Raw genomic sequence first — 13,007 nt, 5'->3', positions numbered from 1 at the left:
CTATTCAAAAACATGTTGACTTTAGAAGCGTAATAGCTATGGTTTGTAAAAAAAGAAAAATATTTTCAAAGTTCGTGTTTCAAGCTTAATAGTGATGCAACTAGTAAAAGTGAGCTAAAGCAAGGTCACAGTTTATGAAGTGATGTATTGCCAATAATCACTTTGAAACAGCTAATAACAACATCCCAAATAATAAATTTAAAAAAATAAAATTCTGTCTGAGACATTTTCAATTGTTTATTTAAATTCTGGAAGCGAAAGAGAATACCGAATCTGCTTTGTCCTCCCTTAGATGTACGCTGAGAACAGAAGCTCAGGGTATGTTATCTGGTTTTCAGGCACATGGACGTTTCAGGAAAGGCTTCCTGCAAATTTGTGGAGAAAGAAGCGAGGACACATACCACGTAGACTTCCCACCTCCCCCCTCCGCCTTCCCTTCCGTAATAAAGTATCTTGAGAAACACCATACATAGTGACTTCTCACCCGCTACTTTAAATATTTTAGTGACAGTGGTTCATAAGGGCACACACAACAGTTACTACTGCTATGATTATATAAGTGAGTACTGAAAAGCATACTTCTTTCTGTGCGTTTCTCTTTTAGGTAAAAACTGAAAGTTGTAAATTACAAAATTAGTTTTGTAATAATCAAACATTTCATTTCATGTTTCTACATTATTAACGTACATGACTTGCAAAAATCCGCTATATTATGTTTTTCTCTGTATATATGTGGTTTATTTTGTGGATGTTGTATTGTGGAAAATTTACCAAAATCAATTTCGTTTAAAAGAGCTCAGCCACGATATCATCACATGTTTCTAATATTTAATTTTGTTGAAAAATAAATTTATCCATAAAAATAAGTAGATGATGATGTGGCGAAGCAAGTGCTGTATCATTGCGAGAGATACCGAGGCGGCTGAGTGTGCCTCGACTTACTCCAGTTCATTGCTGCTAGCGCCACGTCATCATAACGCACCTCTGCGTAGCATACAAGGGATTGCACCATAATATAAGAGTTAAATTGAAAATTAAAATAACTTTTCCAAACTTCGTCAGAGCATGCTTCGGTATATAATTATGGACATTGCGAAGTCTCACAACGATCTAATTAATAAGTTTAGCTAAATATGTCATTTTAAGAAAAAATAAGAGTCACTAAATAATGAAGATACAAAGCTAAACATTTTTCAAAATTTACAAATGTGTGTCACAATCAAACGTGACAAGTCTCAATTTGATCTGGGAAAAATGTTGGTCAAAATCGTCATTTTTACGCAAATTTGAAGGCGCTATATATTATACTCAGAAAGATGAAAATTCGTCCGTATCTTGAGTTTAATATAAAAGCACTAGGAATGTGACTCCAGTAAGCTACTTGATTTGCTTCCAAGTTATGTACTAACAACCAAATTTGAAATGAAAACACCTTTCTTTATAATAGATGTATCATTTGTATTTACAATAGAGTTTTCTAGTTACACAGCTCGATTATACTGATGAATTAATACAGCTGTTCCAAGTTTCAAGACTGTTCCTGGTGGGAATCTTAAAGAAGCAATTCAGAGGTCATGTTCGACTGTCGGTAAGACTCTGATAATCCTAGACGACAAAGCTTAAATGCAATCGAGCTAAACCTATTTCAGTAAATAAAGAAAACTGAACTCTAATTATATAAGAATTTATGAGGGTTATATGCAACGAAACGACAGAGATCTTAATTACTACATGTCCAAGAAAGGGGACATTAAAAACGCCTCCCTGTGTCTACAGTTTAGCAGTCCGCTGCCGGTAAGGCATTACGAAGAGACACTTCCCACCGAGATACTAACCTGTCCGCGTCAGTGAAGGGCCAGCATATGCTATGCCTCGGGTGAGGACACAGCCGGATAGCTGCCAAAAACGTTTCGGTAAAAGTAGGAAGTGAACTCGTGAGGAGTATACTTCGCTCTGGATCGCCGGGATTTCATTGAAATAACTGTTGGTGTGCCGCCCACCATTTAGACTAAACACGTGGTAAGTGACGAGATTAATTTCCACTTTTAAGGAGAGCAATTAACTTCGATGATAGGTTAATAGACTATTTTACTTGGCACTTCAAATTGACGTCACCGCTGAGCTGTTAATAGTACTGTTTCCGATAGTGATATTATTATTGTTATCAGGAATATTATTATATTTTGTGTGTGTGAACTTCTGCTGAGCATATTAATCAGTTACAACTCAAAACTTTTATTCGTTGTCATAGTTTCTGATCCCACTGAGTAAATGACAAGTAGGAACATTGTCGTTCAATGAGTACGAAGAACAATGTGGACTTGAAGACTAGAAATTTACGTCAGTATGCTGTCCAACACTTTCTGCCTGACCGCATAAATACTTTTCAGTCAGTAGATCTCTTAACGAACTAAACTGCATGTGGTAGTTTTCAAGTCTAAAAAGGTGAAACAGGCCCGCTCTAATTATACGAGCACTACAATTGATTGTCTTCTCATGGAAGTCAAGACTGAATGACCATGGAATAAATAATTTGTGGACAGACGAAGCACATTTCCGTACCCAAGGACATTTCAGAAAGCAGAAATGCTGAATGTGAGAAGCGGAAAGTCCGCACATACGTCGACCGGTATAACTTCGTTCTGCAATGAATACTGCACTGTGTGATCAAAAGCATCAGGACACCTGGCTAAAATGACTTATAAGTTCTTGGCGTCCTCCACCGGTAATGTTCGCACTACGGTGTTGACCCCCCATAGCCTTAATGTCAGCCTCCACTCTCGCAGGCATGCGTTCATTCAAAGGGCTGCAAAGTTTCTTTGGGTACGGCAGTCCATTTTTCACGGAGTTCTGCACTGAGGAGAGTTATCGATGTCGGTCGGTGAGGCCTGGTACGAAGTCGGCGTTCCAAAACATCCAAAGATGTTCTATAAGACTGAAGTCAGGACTCTGTGCAGGCCACTCCATTACAGGGATGTTACTCTTGTGTAACCACTTTGCCACAGGCCGTACATTATGAACAGGTGCTCGATCGTGTTGAAATATGCAGTCGAGCTCCCCAAATTGCTCTTCCGCAGAGAGAAGGAAGAAGGTGCTTAAAACATCAATGTAGGCCTGTGCTGTAATAGTGCCCCGCAAAACAACAAGCGGTGTAAGCCCCATCCATGAAAAACACGTCCACACCATAACACTATCGCCTCCGAATTTTACTGCTGGCACTACACACGCTGAAAGATGACGTTCACCGGGCATTCACCATACCCACACCCTGCCACATTGTGTAACGTGATTCATCACTCCACACAATGTTTTTCCACTGTTTAATCGTCCAATGTTTGCGCTCCTTACACCAAGCGAGGCGTCGTTTCACATTTACCAGCCTGATGTGTGGCTTATGAGCAGCTGCTCGACCACGAAGTCAAAGTTTTCCCAACTCCAGCCTAATTGTCATAGTACTTGCAGTGGATCTTGATGCAGTTTGGAATTCCTGTGTGATGGTCTGGATAGATGTATTCCTATTACACTTTACGACGCTCATGATATGTCGTCAGTCTGTATCAGTGAACAGACGAGATCGGCCTGTATGCTTTTATGCTGTATGTGTCCCTTCACGCTTCCACTTCACTGTCACATCGGAAACAGTGGACGAAGGAAGGTTTAGGAGTGTGGAAATCTCGCGTACAGATGTTGACGCAAGTGACACCCAATCACCTGACCACTGCTTTCTCACTATGTCTAACGACTATTGAGGTAGCTGATACGGAGTACCTGGCAGTAGGTGGCAGCATAATGCACCTAATATGAGAAACGTGTGTTTTCGGGGATATCCAGATACTTTTCATCACATAGTGTATGTTGTGCAGGTTGGTGACATCGTTTATCGCAGTGCCGTATTTTGTCTGAGAGATGAGTCCCGGAGTTCCGGTTTCCAATACTGTCACCAGTAAACGCTATGAGACTCTTTCGTACTCCCTCCAACCTTTCAACAGCTTGGATGTATGGGTAGGATCATTTTTATGAAAGATGGTGCTGCCAGGCACATTGCACAGCCAGTGAAGTGGTTGCTGCAGAGACGTTTCGAAACTGCTAACATTACCAGCCATTTCCTTACAGCCTGAAAATCCAGATCAACTGATCTCAATCCGTGTATCTTCTAGCTAAGGTGTTATCTGAAAGATGTTATTTTCAGTGCTCCAGTAATTATGAACGTTGCTGCATTGAAGCTACGTATTGCGCAGTGCACCCTGTATGTGACCCACGGGGAACTCCGATCTGTTGTGGAACATGCTGTTTCTAAATTTCAGCTTTTGGCAGAAAACGCTGAACAGCATACGGAACATGTATAGCGCCAGTCCTACGACAATTAGAACCCCATTCAATTTGCTCTTTATGCTGCTTTGGCGCTAGGACATTAAAAGAGTTAATTTAATCTTATGCGGTATCTGTCCTCAGGAGAATTATAAAAGGATTTATTCTCATTTGATGTGGTACAAATTTGGCGTGATGGATGGGTTTACCTAACTAACAGTGCCGCAATTGCTGTCTGCCAATCTTGTGCAGTCACGTGCACTGAACAATACGGTCGGTTTAATGTGCAACTGAAACCATAGTCGTTGTATTGCGATTCATTTGTAACTTGTGGCCGACCCTCCTTACATTAAATTCTTACACTGCCATCTATTGGTAGAATTTTGGTTAAATCGTTTACTTTTTCGATGATCTTTTCCTCTGCATCAGCAACATTGTACTCACATTTGACGCCATTCTGAGTACTAGTTTTCTTTGTACAGTGTTTTGAAACTAGAGCTTTAATTAAGGACATCCTGCATCTGTCCGCATAAATGGAACATTGTGGAAGAAGAAAGTATAGCGCAGAAAATGTGGAGTAGAAGACTTTAGAGTGCTTTAAAAATCGGTGGCATAGAAGGAATTTTTAAACGGTAGGTCTTCAAGGTTCCAAATGAAAAAGGAAATGAGTACCCGAAAATTCGTTATCAGAAGGTGAAACAGTGAGCGTTACCGTTCGGGAAGATATGGGTCGAACTAGATTCACAATTCACATGACGTCAGCTACACGTCACTTAGCTGACATAGTTGTTTAAATAACTTTCCCCAATAAGTCTTTAGCAAGAGCTCAGATTTTCTATTTCAGCGAGAATTATGACGACCTAATGAGAAATAATCTTGATCATCTTCAGATGCGAAACTGATTCTTGTTAAAATGAACAAAAATTCGCCACAGCTGTATTTATGTGTAATTGCTTTGTCTCGCAGACTGTCGGCAGTATCACTTCATGAAGTTAACTGAACGAAACCATAATAAATGTATGTTAATAAAACTGCAGAGGTTCTTATTAATATTGACCTACAGACAAAACTGTAAATAATAGCGGTTGCTTTCGCTCGTTTGACAACTGACCAGAAATAGTTTTTCAGTCCTTGTTCAAGACTAATTTCGCCGAAATTTCTGAGGCAGTGTCTACAGACAGTTTACGCATCTTCAGTAACGCATAAGCTATAATCTGCGGAGATGAGGGGTACGTAAAGATTGAAATACGGTTACCTGCCTGTACTGTGAGTGACTCTCAAACCAGGTAGCCTACCAAATGTAGCTTTCCCCGGCCTGCGGCGCTATATCACGGGTGGCGGAGCTACGGCAAAACTCTGACGCAACCCAGAAACTGGTTGGCGTAGAGGTGCAGAACTTCCTGTTCCCGCTTTGACCTGTTGCCCGTGACAGCCGTCCGGCCTATTTGCAGCTTTCGGTTGCCGTAGACAACATTGTGCTCAAAGTAGCAGACTATTACGTGCATTACGGCTTTGTAATGTTTCGTCTCTAAATAAACTGTTGGACCACTGTTTACAAATGGTGCAAATGTCTCTGAGCACTATGGGACTCAACATCTTAGGACATAAGTCCCCTAGAACTTAGAACTATTTAAACCTAACTAACCTAAGGACATCACACACACCCATGCCCAAGGCAGGAGTCGAACCTGCGACCGTAGCAGACCCACGGTTCCGGACCGCAGCGCCAGAACCGCACGGCCACTGCGGCTGGCCACTGTTTACAGGGTGTTTGCTGTAATACGAGATAACTAACTATCTCGAAAATGGCGCACTGTATGAGAAAAATGTTCTGGGTGAAAAGTTAATATTAGTAAAGGTGGCATCTATCTGTTCTACAACAGGCCACCTCTTAAGCAGACCTCCTGCGTGGGCGGGGTCCACTTTATATTTTCAACCCTCTATTTTTATTACATAATCGGCTTCTGCGGCAAAAAATACGCAAGGATTACTCAGAATGTGGTTTCTTATTGGTGGTGGATAGCGATGTAATCGACAAATATCAGATGTGTCTGATTTTGCAATTAAGATACGAAACATTTGATTCAGCAATTATTTACGATGTACATGTAAACCTTTGTTTTCTAACTGTTGATCCTGACGTTCAAACGTTACTTGAATGTTGCATGTGTGGCTTTACGGTGCAAAAAATATGGCTGGACGTTCAATTTTCCAGCAAATAAGCCACTTGTGGGGTAACGTAGTCTTCTGCTCGCTATGGGGTTTGATTCTTGTAATTTTCCCGTCGTATGGAGTATTCAATAAAGTTTCGGGATTGCAGCCGGATAACGTCAACTTTTTGCCACGATGTTTCGCCCGACAACCATTTAACCGTCCTTAGGTGAGTACTAACCGACGTAAAACAAAGCTTCGCATTTACGTTGGAAATGAAATATGGATTGAATCTGTGTCAATTCTCAGTTGAAACTACAGGTACAATCAATATTTCCCTATATAGCCCACCTACAACGAATTAAAAATTATAGTTTGAGTAAACCGTACGTATTTTCAAGCACAGAATCCGAATATGCAATAAAATTTCAGTTTCCGTTTGAAAATATATAGCTGAACTCAGGAAGTGTGGTTAGGAGATGACCCCTTTACTAACATTAGCTTTACACCTAGAAATTTTTTTTCGGGTGATTCGTCGTTTCCGAGATATTTAGTTGTACCTAGTTAAAACACAAACACATTGTATATTTGGATCAGTATTACAACAATCAACCTACATACATATTTTGTAATATCATGTTTTCTGTGCAACTTTATTTCTTAAGGCACTAAAGATATCTTTGTCACTCCTTGTCTTCCGATATGTTCAATAAACTTCTTTGTTCTATACCAAATAGCACCAGAAGTGGCAGAATGATCTTTAAGCCCTAAAGAGTTACTGGGATGAATACAGAAACAGTTGAACGACTGTTGTCTCCTTTTATTTTCTTCTTTGGGCCAGCTATCAGCAAGAATTAATGAACCGGAAGACATCAGTGCTACTACCATTCCATACACGTAAAAGGAATTAAAAAAAACCGCATCTGACAATATTTATTCAACCCGATAAAAGAGAAAGAACCGAGATACTTACAACGTTATTAACTTACCGATTCCCACCAAAAATGCAATTCATATTCTCATGAAGATTATTAAGGAAAAGAAACCTGCCAGTTGTAACCTGCTGTCGTTACTCGACTCACTTCCAGGCATAACAGCGATTCTCTCAGAGTATCCATCGAATGAAGCAGAGAGGAGTGGCGTTCTTGTTTGTTCGCACTGGCTAGTGTAGTGAACGCATCGTTTCCATCCTCCAAAAGCAGACATCAATATGTGTCGACAAGAACTCATTTCTGACTGTCACGGATCTTAGTTTCTGGCTTTCCTGGTTGAAGTACGTAGGACAAGGCATACAGGCAATTAAAGTGCTTCACATGCGGTAGACCTTTTGGTTAAGTGCTAAACGGAATTATCAAGAAAAACTGATTTAGCTGATACCGATTTTACGTAGTATCAGTATATTCAACAATGCACTACATATAAACAGAGCTATTTAACGAAGTGCTTATTGAGAACAAATACGAACATTATAGACATATCTTAACTATAAAACCGTAACCCAATCAGAACACATGGAGAGCCACGAGGTCTCATTTGCACATAACTCAGCAGTTTAGTAACTATTGTTAAACAAAGATACGCTCAGTTACTCAGGCTAACTGTACATACAAACACTGAATGAAACGCCACTTACAAATCGTGGTATAAAACCACGTCCACCTTCACGAGTTCTCATAGCTTCCGAAGTAACAAGAACAGATAATGGGTACACGATGTGAATACATCAACAATACGAATAGGTAATGCACCACACACTACGTGTTTCCAAACAATGTAATTCGGTGAGAACTGCTATGTTAAACACGTCTCAAGACATCCAGTACTACTAAGTAATATTACAACAGGGGCAACTTTGCAATGTACGACATCAGTCGCTAGCTGAGATAACCACTTCGGCCGCAGGTTCGAATCCTGCCACGGGTATTGATGTGTGTAACGTCCTTAGGTTGGTTAGGTTTAAGTACTGCTAAGTTCTAGGAGACTGATGACTTCAGATGTTAAGTCCCATAGTGCTCAGAACCATTTAAACCATTTGAACTAGTTGAGATAATATCTAATTCAGCTGTTAGCCTGGGTGAAATGGAAAACACGTCTGTAATTTTCAGAATCTTTTACTTTGAAAATTCAAAAATATTGGGTTATAGCAGAGGAGACTCTAAATACAAAACATTAAAAACAGTAGACTCTAAGCTACTCTTCGCCGCAAACTAAGCTTCTCTAGAGCGATCTCACTAAATCACCAATGGATCTACATTCACCACGACGAACTCGATTGACCATCTCATGAACAGGTGTGCTAGAAACGACTCACACATGGCTGAAAGACGTGAACTGAAGTACGTGTTAGGGAGAGCGTTGGACGACGGTAGTCCGTGCAGCAATGTCGCCTGTACCACTAAGGTGGTGTAATGGTTAACACACTTGCTTCGTAACCAAGGACACATGGATTCTATTCCGGCTGTTGCACAAATTTTAAATCATTTCTTGAGGTTTTACCATTAAGGCCGAAAGTGTTGCCCCCCTCCTCAAAGTTCAAACCCCAATGGCCCACAGCCGTCTAAGAGATTCATCCAGACCTCACATATCGAGTGCACTTCGCGGTACTTCGCTACGATCAATGGCTCTACTGTTCCGTAAGCTGACTACTGCTGAAAGAGAAAATTTGAAAGGCGCTACGGCTTACATGTTTCTTTTAAACTTAACGGGCTTTTGGTTGTAAACTTCTTCCTTGCGTGATGTCAGACACCTAATGTCTCATTTAAGTATGTAACTACAATATACCAATCTAATTTATGACCATATGTGTGCCAGCAACTCTTTGCGACGTTTTCTTTCGTACCATAAGAAATATGCCCATAACTGTTTGTTCACAATTAAATGCAGCACGAGAACGAATTGCAGCATTTGGTTGTTTAGAGTTCGAAGTTCTTTGATGTAAAATGTACTTAACATTACCCTATTTTCCTGTTCCATGTCCTGCTGTACGCAGTTTCACAGCACCGAAAAATTAAAAGTTTTGAGCCTCATTTTTCAAGTCTGTAAGAGTGGCAGCAACAGCTAAAAAAAGTGTGTAAAGTCACTGAGGTATCCTTCTAAAATTGTAGGTGTTATAAGTTCCTAATGTAAAACATCTAAACATACACAGGAATCTGTAAAAGGTAAAGTTGTTTCGATTTCCGATTTTTTTAGTGCAATTAAACGGTGCACAACTCTTCACCATTTTTCCTCTGATGCTCTGCAATTTGTAGACAGCACACTTACTACTAACTGCATGTATGAACCAATGAACTTGTGATGTTAGATCAGTGGTGTTATAAGCAGCAGTCCACTTTAATTTACCAAATTCTTACCTCTATAGTAAGGCCTTCAGCGCCGTTGGGGACTCTTTGCCGCGACGATTCGTGCTAGTTGTAATCTTTGTAGCAACAACCGGTCATCTGTGGCATGCAACTTGGTTACCTTGTGAAAGCGAAACTAAGGCATGCGGGCTCAGATACATTTTGTACTCGACACTCTTATATTTGGCCAGTAAGTGTTAAAAGCTTGTCTATATTACTGATAACTATGTTAGCTTTTACGCGTGGGAACGTTCCAACAAATTACCTACTTATATTTAATACATTATTCCTCTCTCAAGTGGCTCATTTCAGTCTGTTGCCGGCTGCTGTGACCAAGCGGTTCTAGGCGCTTCACTCCGGAACCGGACTGCTGCTATGATCGCAGGTTCGAATCCTGCCTCGGGCATCGCAGTGTGAGATGTCCTCAGGTTAGTTAGGTTTAAGTTCTAGGGGACTGAGCTGCGACCAGTTAAAAAGTTTTCACAAAACTGTGCTCGGAGTGTGTTCCAAATCGTTGTCTAACTAAATCGTTGTTTTACTAATTATATGACAGGAGTAAGCCGACCATGTGTAGCCACCTTACACATGCTAGTCCCTACGGAAATCGCTTAAGAATAACTCCAAGTTCTCAGAACACTAGCAACGGATGGACTTTCGCAGCACCACCGGAGCACCCTCAAGTACACTGCATCGGTGTACCATATAACATTTAGCAACCATTATGTTGAATGTAATTCTCTCCTCGTACTACATCATACTGAATTCCATTAGGCGTGAAAACAATACATAATTAACTAAATTACATGAAGGACAGAAAATAATAAAGTTCAGAGAGTTTATGTCTTAAAAGCTTTCCGGCAAGCCAGTGCCACATGTCTTGTGTCACGAAGAATACGGCAACCTTTGCCCTTAGTCTGCGATCTTAGTTTTATGGAAAGGAAAATATCAAGTAGTGTGCAAGAGTTGGAAATTTCTGCTTGACCTCTGGTGAAGCAAGCGATGCTTGAACGCGGAACAATCTCTCCGCGTTGCAACAGAGAGAAATAATTCACCAGTGTACCTTGAAATTTATACGTCGTGAACTCCATGTCTGAACGAGTGTTTCTCATAGGCTACAGAAAAAATTTTACAATTTAAACATTAACGCCACCAGAAAAATACTCCTGATTCAGGAACATGTAGTCACTCAACCATTCAGGGTCCTGTTGAGCTGGTTCACTGCAAATAAGTCAAGAAAAACATCATCTAGCTGGACTGCCTGTCGAGACTGACTGACGAGCGACAGCCAGATAGATGTCAAAGAAATGCTGCTCACTGACATGAAATGACTACTCGTACTGCTGTGAACCAGCCTGTCGCTGGAGTGCAGACGAGGTCCAGTCGATCACAAGCAGTCTGACAAGTGGTTCTACGTAGACGATAGGAGTTGCTGAAACAACTACGTAAACATGGAGATAATCCAGAGTGGTAGAAACGTTTAACCTAATTAAAAATGTGCCACTGAAACGAAATATTAAATTAGAATTACCTAATACAAGAATATCTCTTAATCTATGGAAGAGGACCAAAGGAACTCTGCGTTGGAAAATATCTTTCAATATCCAGCGATCTCAATTTTTGGTAGTGTCTTTATGAGCATAAAAGTCTGTAGCTTACTATTGACAGTGTTTCCAGGTTGTGCGACATCGAAGAAATGAAACGCATAGTAGTCTTAGTTGAGAGATTGCAATTAAAACAGATCTGCGATAAATTCTGAGATTTTACGCAGTCTTCTTAACTTAGTCTTGGATCACATTATGGAAAAAGAAATCAAAAGTGATCAACAGACTCATGTAAGCGTTATTCATTTACTTCTGCGATAATGGGAGATACCAGAGAATGGGATACTTTCATCCATTATTTTTTTCTAATTTACCAAAGCACTTCTTCCTCTTCCAGCTAATACACATATTACATTGAGACAGAAAATCCGATGGCAATGATAAGGAAGACTTCAATGACAACGACTAACGAAACATTTCATCGTGTATTAGCAGCAAATTTCCACTTCGGGTCATGAGCACTGAATTTAGAGATATTGTCAGTGCTCTCCAACCAGCTCATAATTTTAACTGTCAAATGGGACAGAATTCGGCACGATATCCCTCATGACATCTAACAACACTGTCAATCAATGTATAGTCAAATAATAGCTTGACTGAGGGTCGTAAGTGGATCAACACCTTACTAAGTTGCTAAAAATTTGTGAAACTCTTTCTCTTGAACAAATCATCAAATTCTTCTGACATTGGGTTTGTTTGCCAGTACAAGTGCATCACATCTACCTATTTTCGTTCAATCCAGATAATTTCTTATTCATCTGTAGTTCCTCCATTTCGTTTTTTCTTTGAGTGTATTGATGTTCCAGTTTTTGGGGCTGATATCGAGTGCACATAACAATAGACGTAGAATAAACTCAGAGACGCACTGCTATTATAACTGTAGGTCGACTGAGTTCATACAGAAGTCAACAGATACTCTGAGAGAATATAAATAGGAATCCTTTGAAGGAAGACGACATAAATATCAGATAACACTGTAACATAAGGCAGTGCGAACATTGTGATACCAGCATCACAGGTCTCACCTAGGTAAAGTGAGAATAAGTGATATTATACCATGGACTTAGGCATATACGTATTAATTATGCCCTGAGTCAGTTGCTAATAGAGTAAGATAAATTCATTATACCGGTCCAAAATACTCTCCACCATCCACTATTCAGCAAAGTGCGGAATATTTATCTAAAAGCAGACGAAAGATAACTATCCTGATGTAACCAGATGAGGATGTATGTACAGGTGTACCTGTAGATGAAGGTATAATGGCGGTTTAGGTCTATATATGGGTGTAGGTGTAGCTGTAGTTGCAAGCATCAGAAGGTATATATATATACACTCGACAGCAAAAAAAGTGGGTCATGCCTGAATTCCAATGTGTAGGCAGCACCTGAATGTATGCAACTAACATAGCATATCTGTGTTGCACATCGTCGCAACCCTTCACAGTACAGTCACTGGAAGATACACAATGGGTACCACTAGAGGCTACTTGAGAATACCAGTCTTTATGACAGTCCGTTCAGATGTAAAGTAACACCACGATAGTACAGAAGAGCTCAGACAGTCCTTAACGTTTGTAAACTAAACTTAATTACAAAAAGTGACATTT

Source organism: Schistocerca piceifrons, chromosome 7 (assembly GCF_021461385.2).
Source record: "Schistocerca piceifrons isolate TAMUIC-IGC-003096 chromosome 7, iqSchPice1.1, whole genome shotgun sequence".
In the NCBI taxonomy this organism is placed as follows: domain Eukaryota; kingdom Metazoa; phylum Arthropoda; class Insecta; order Orthoptera; family Acrididae; genus Schistocerca; species Schistocerca piceifrons.
This window is presented reverse-complemented; position numbering follows the sequence as displayed.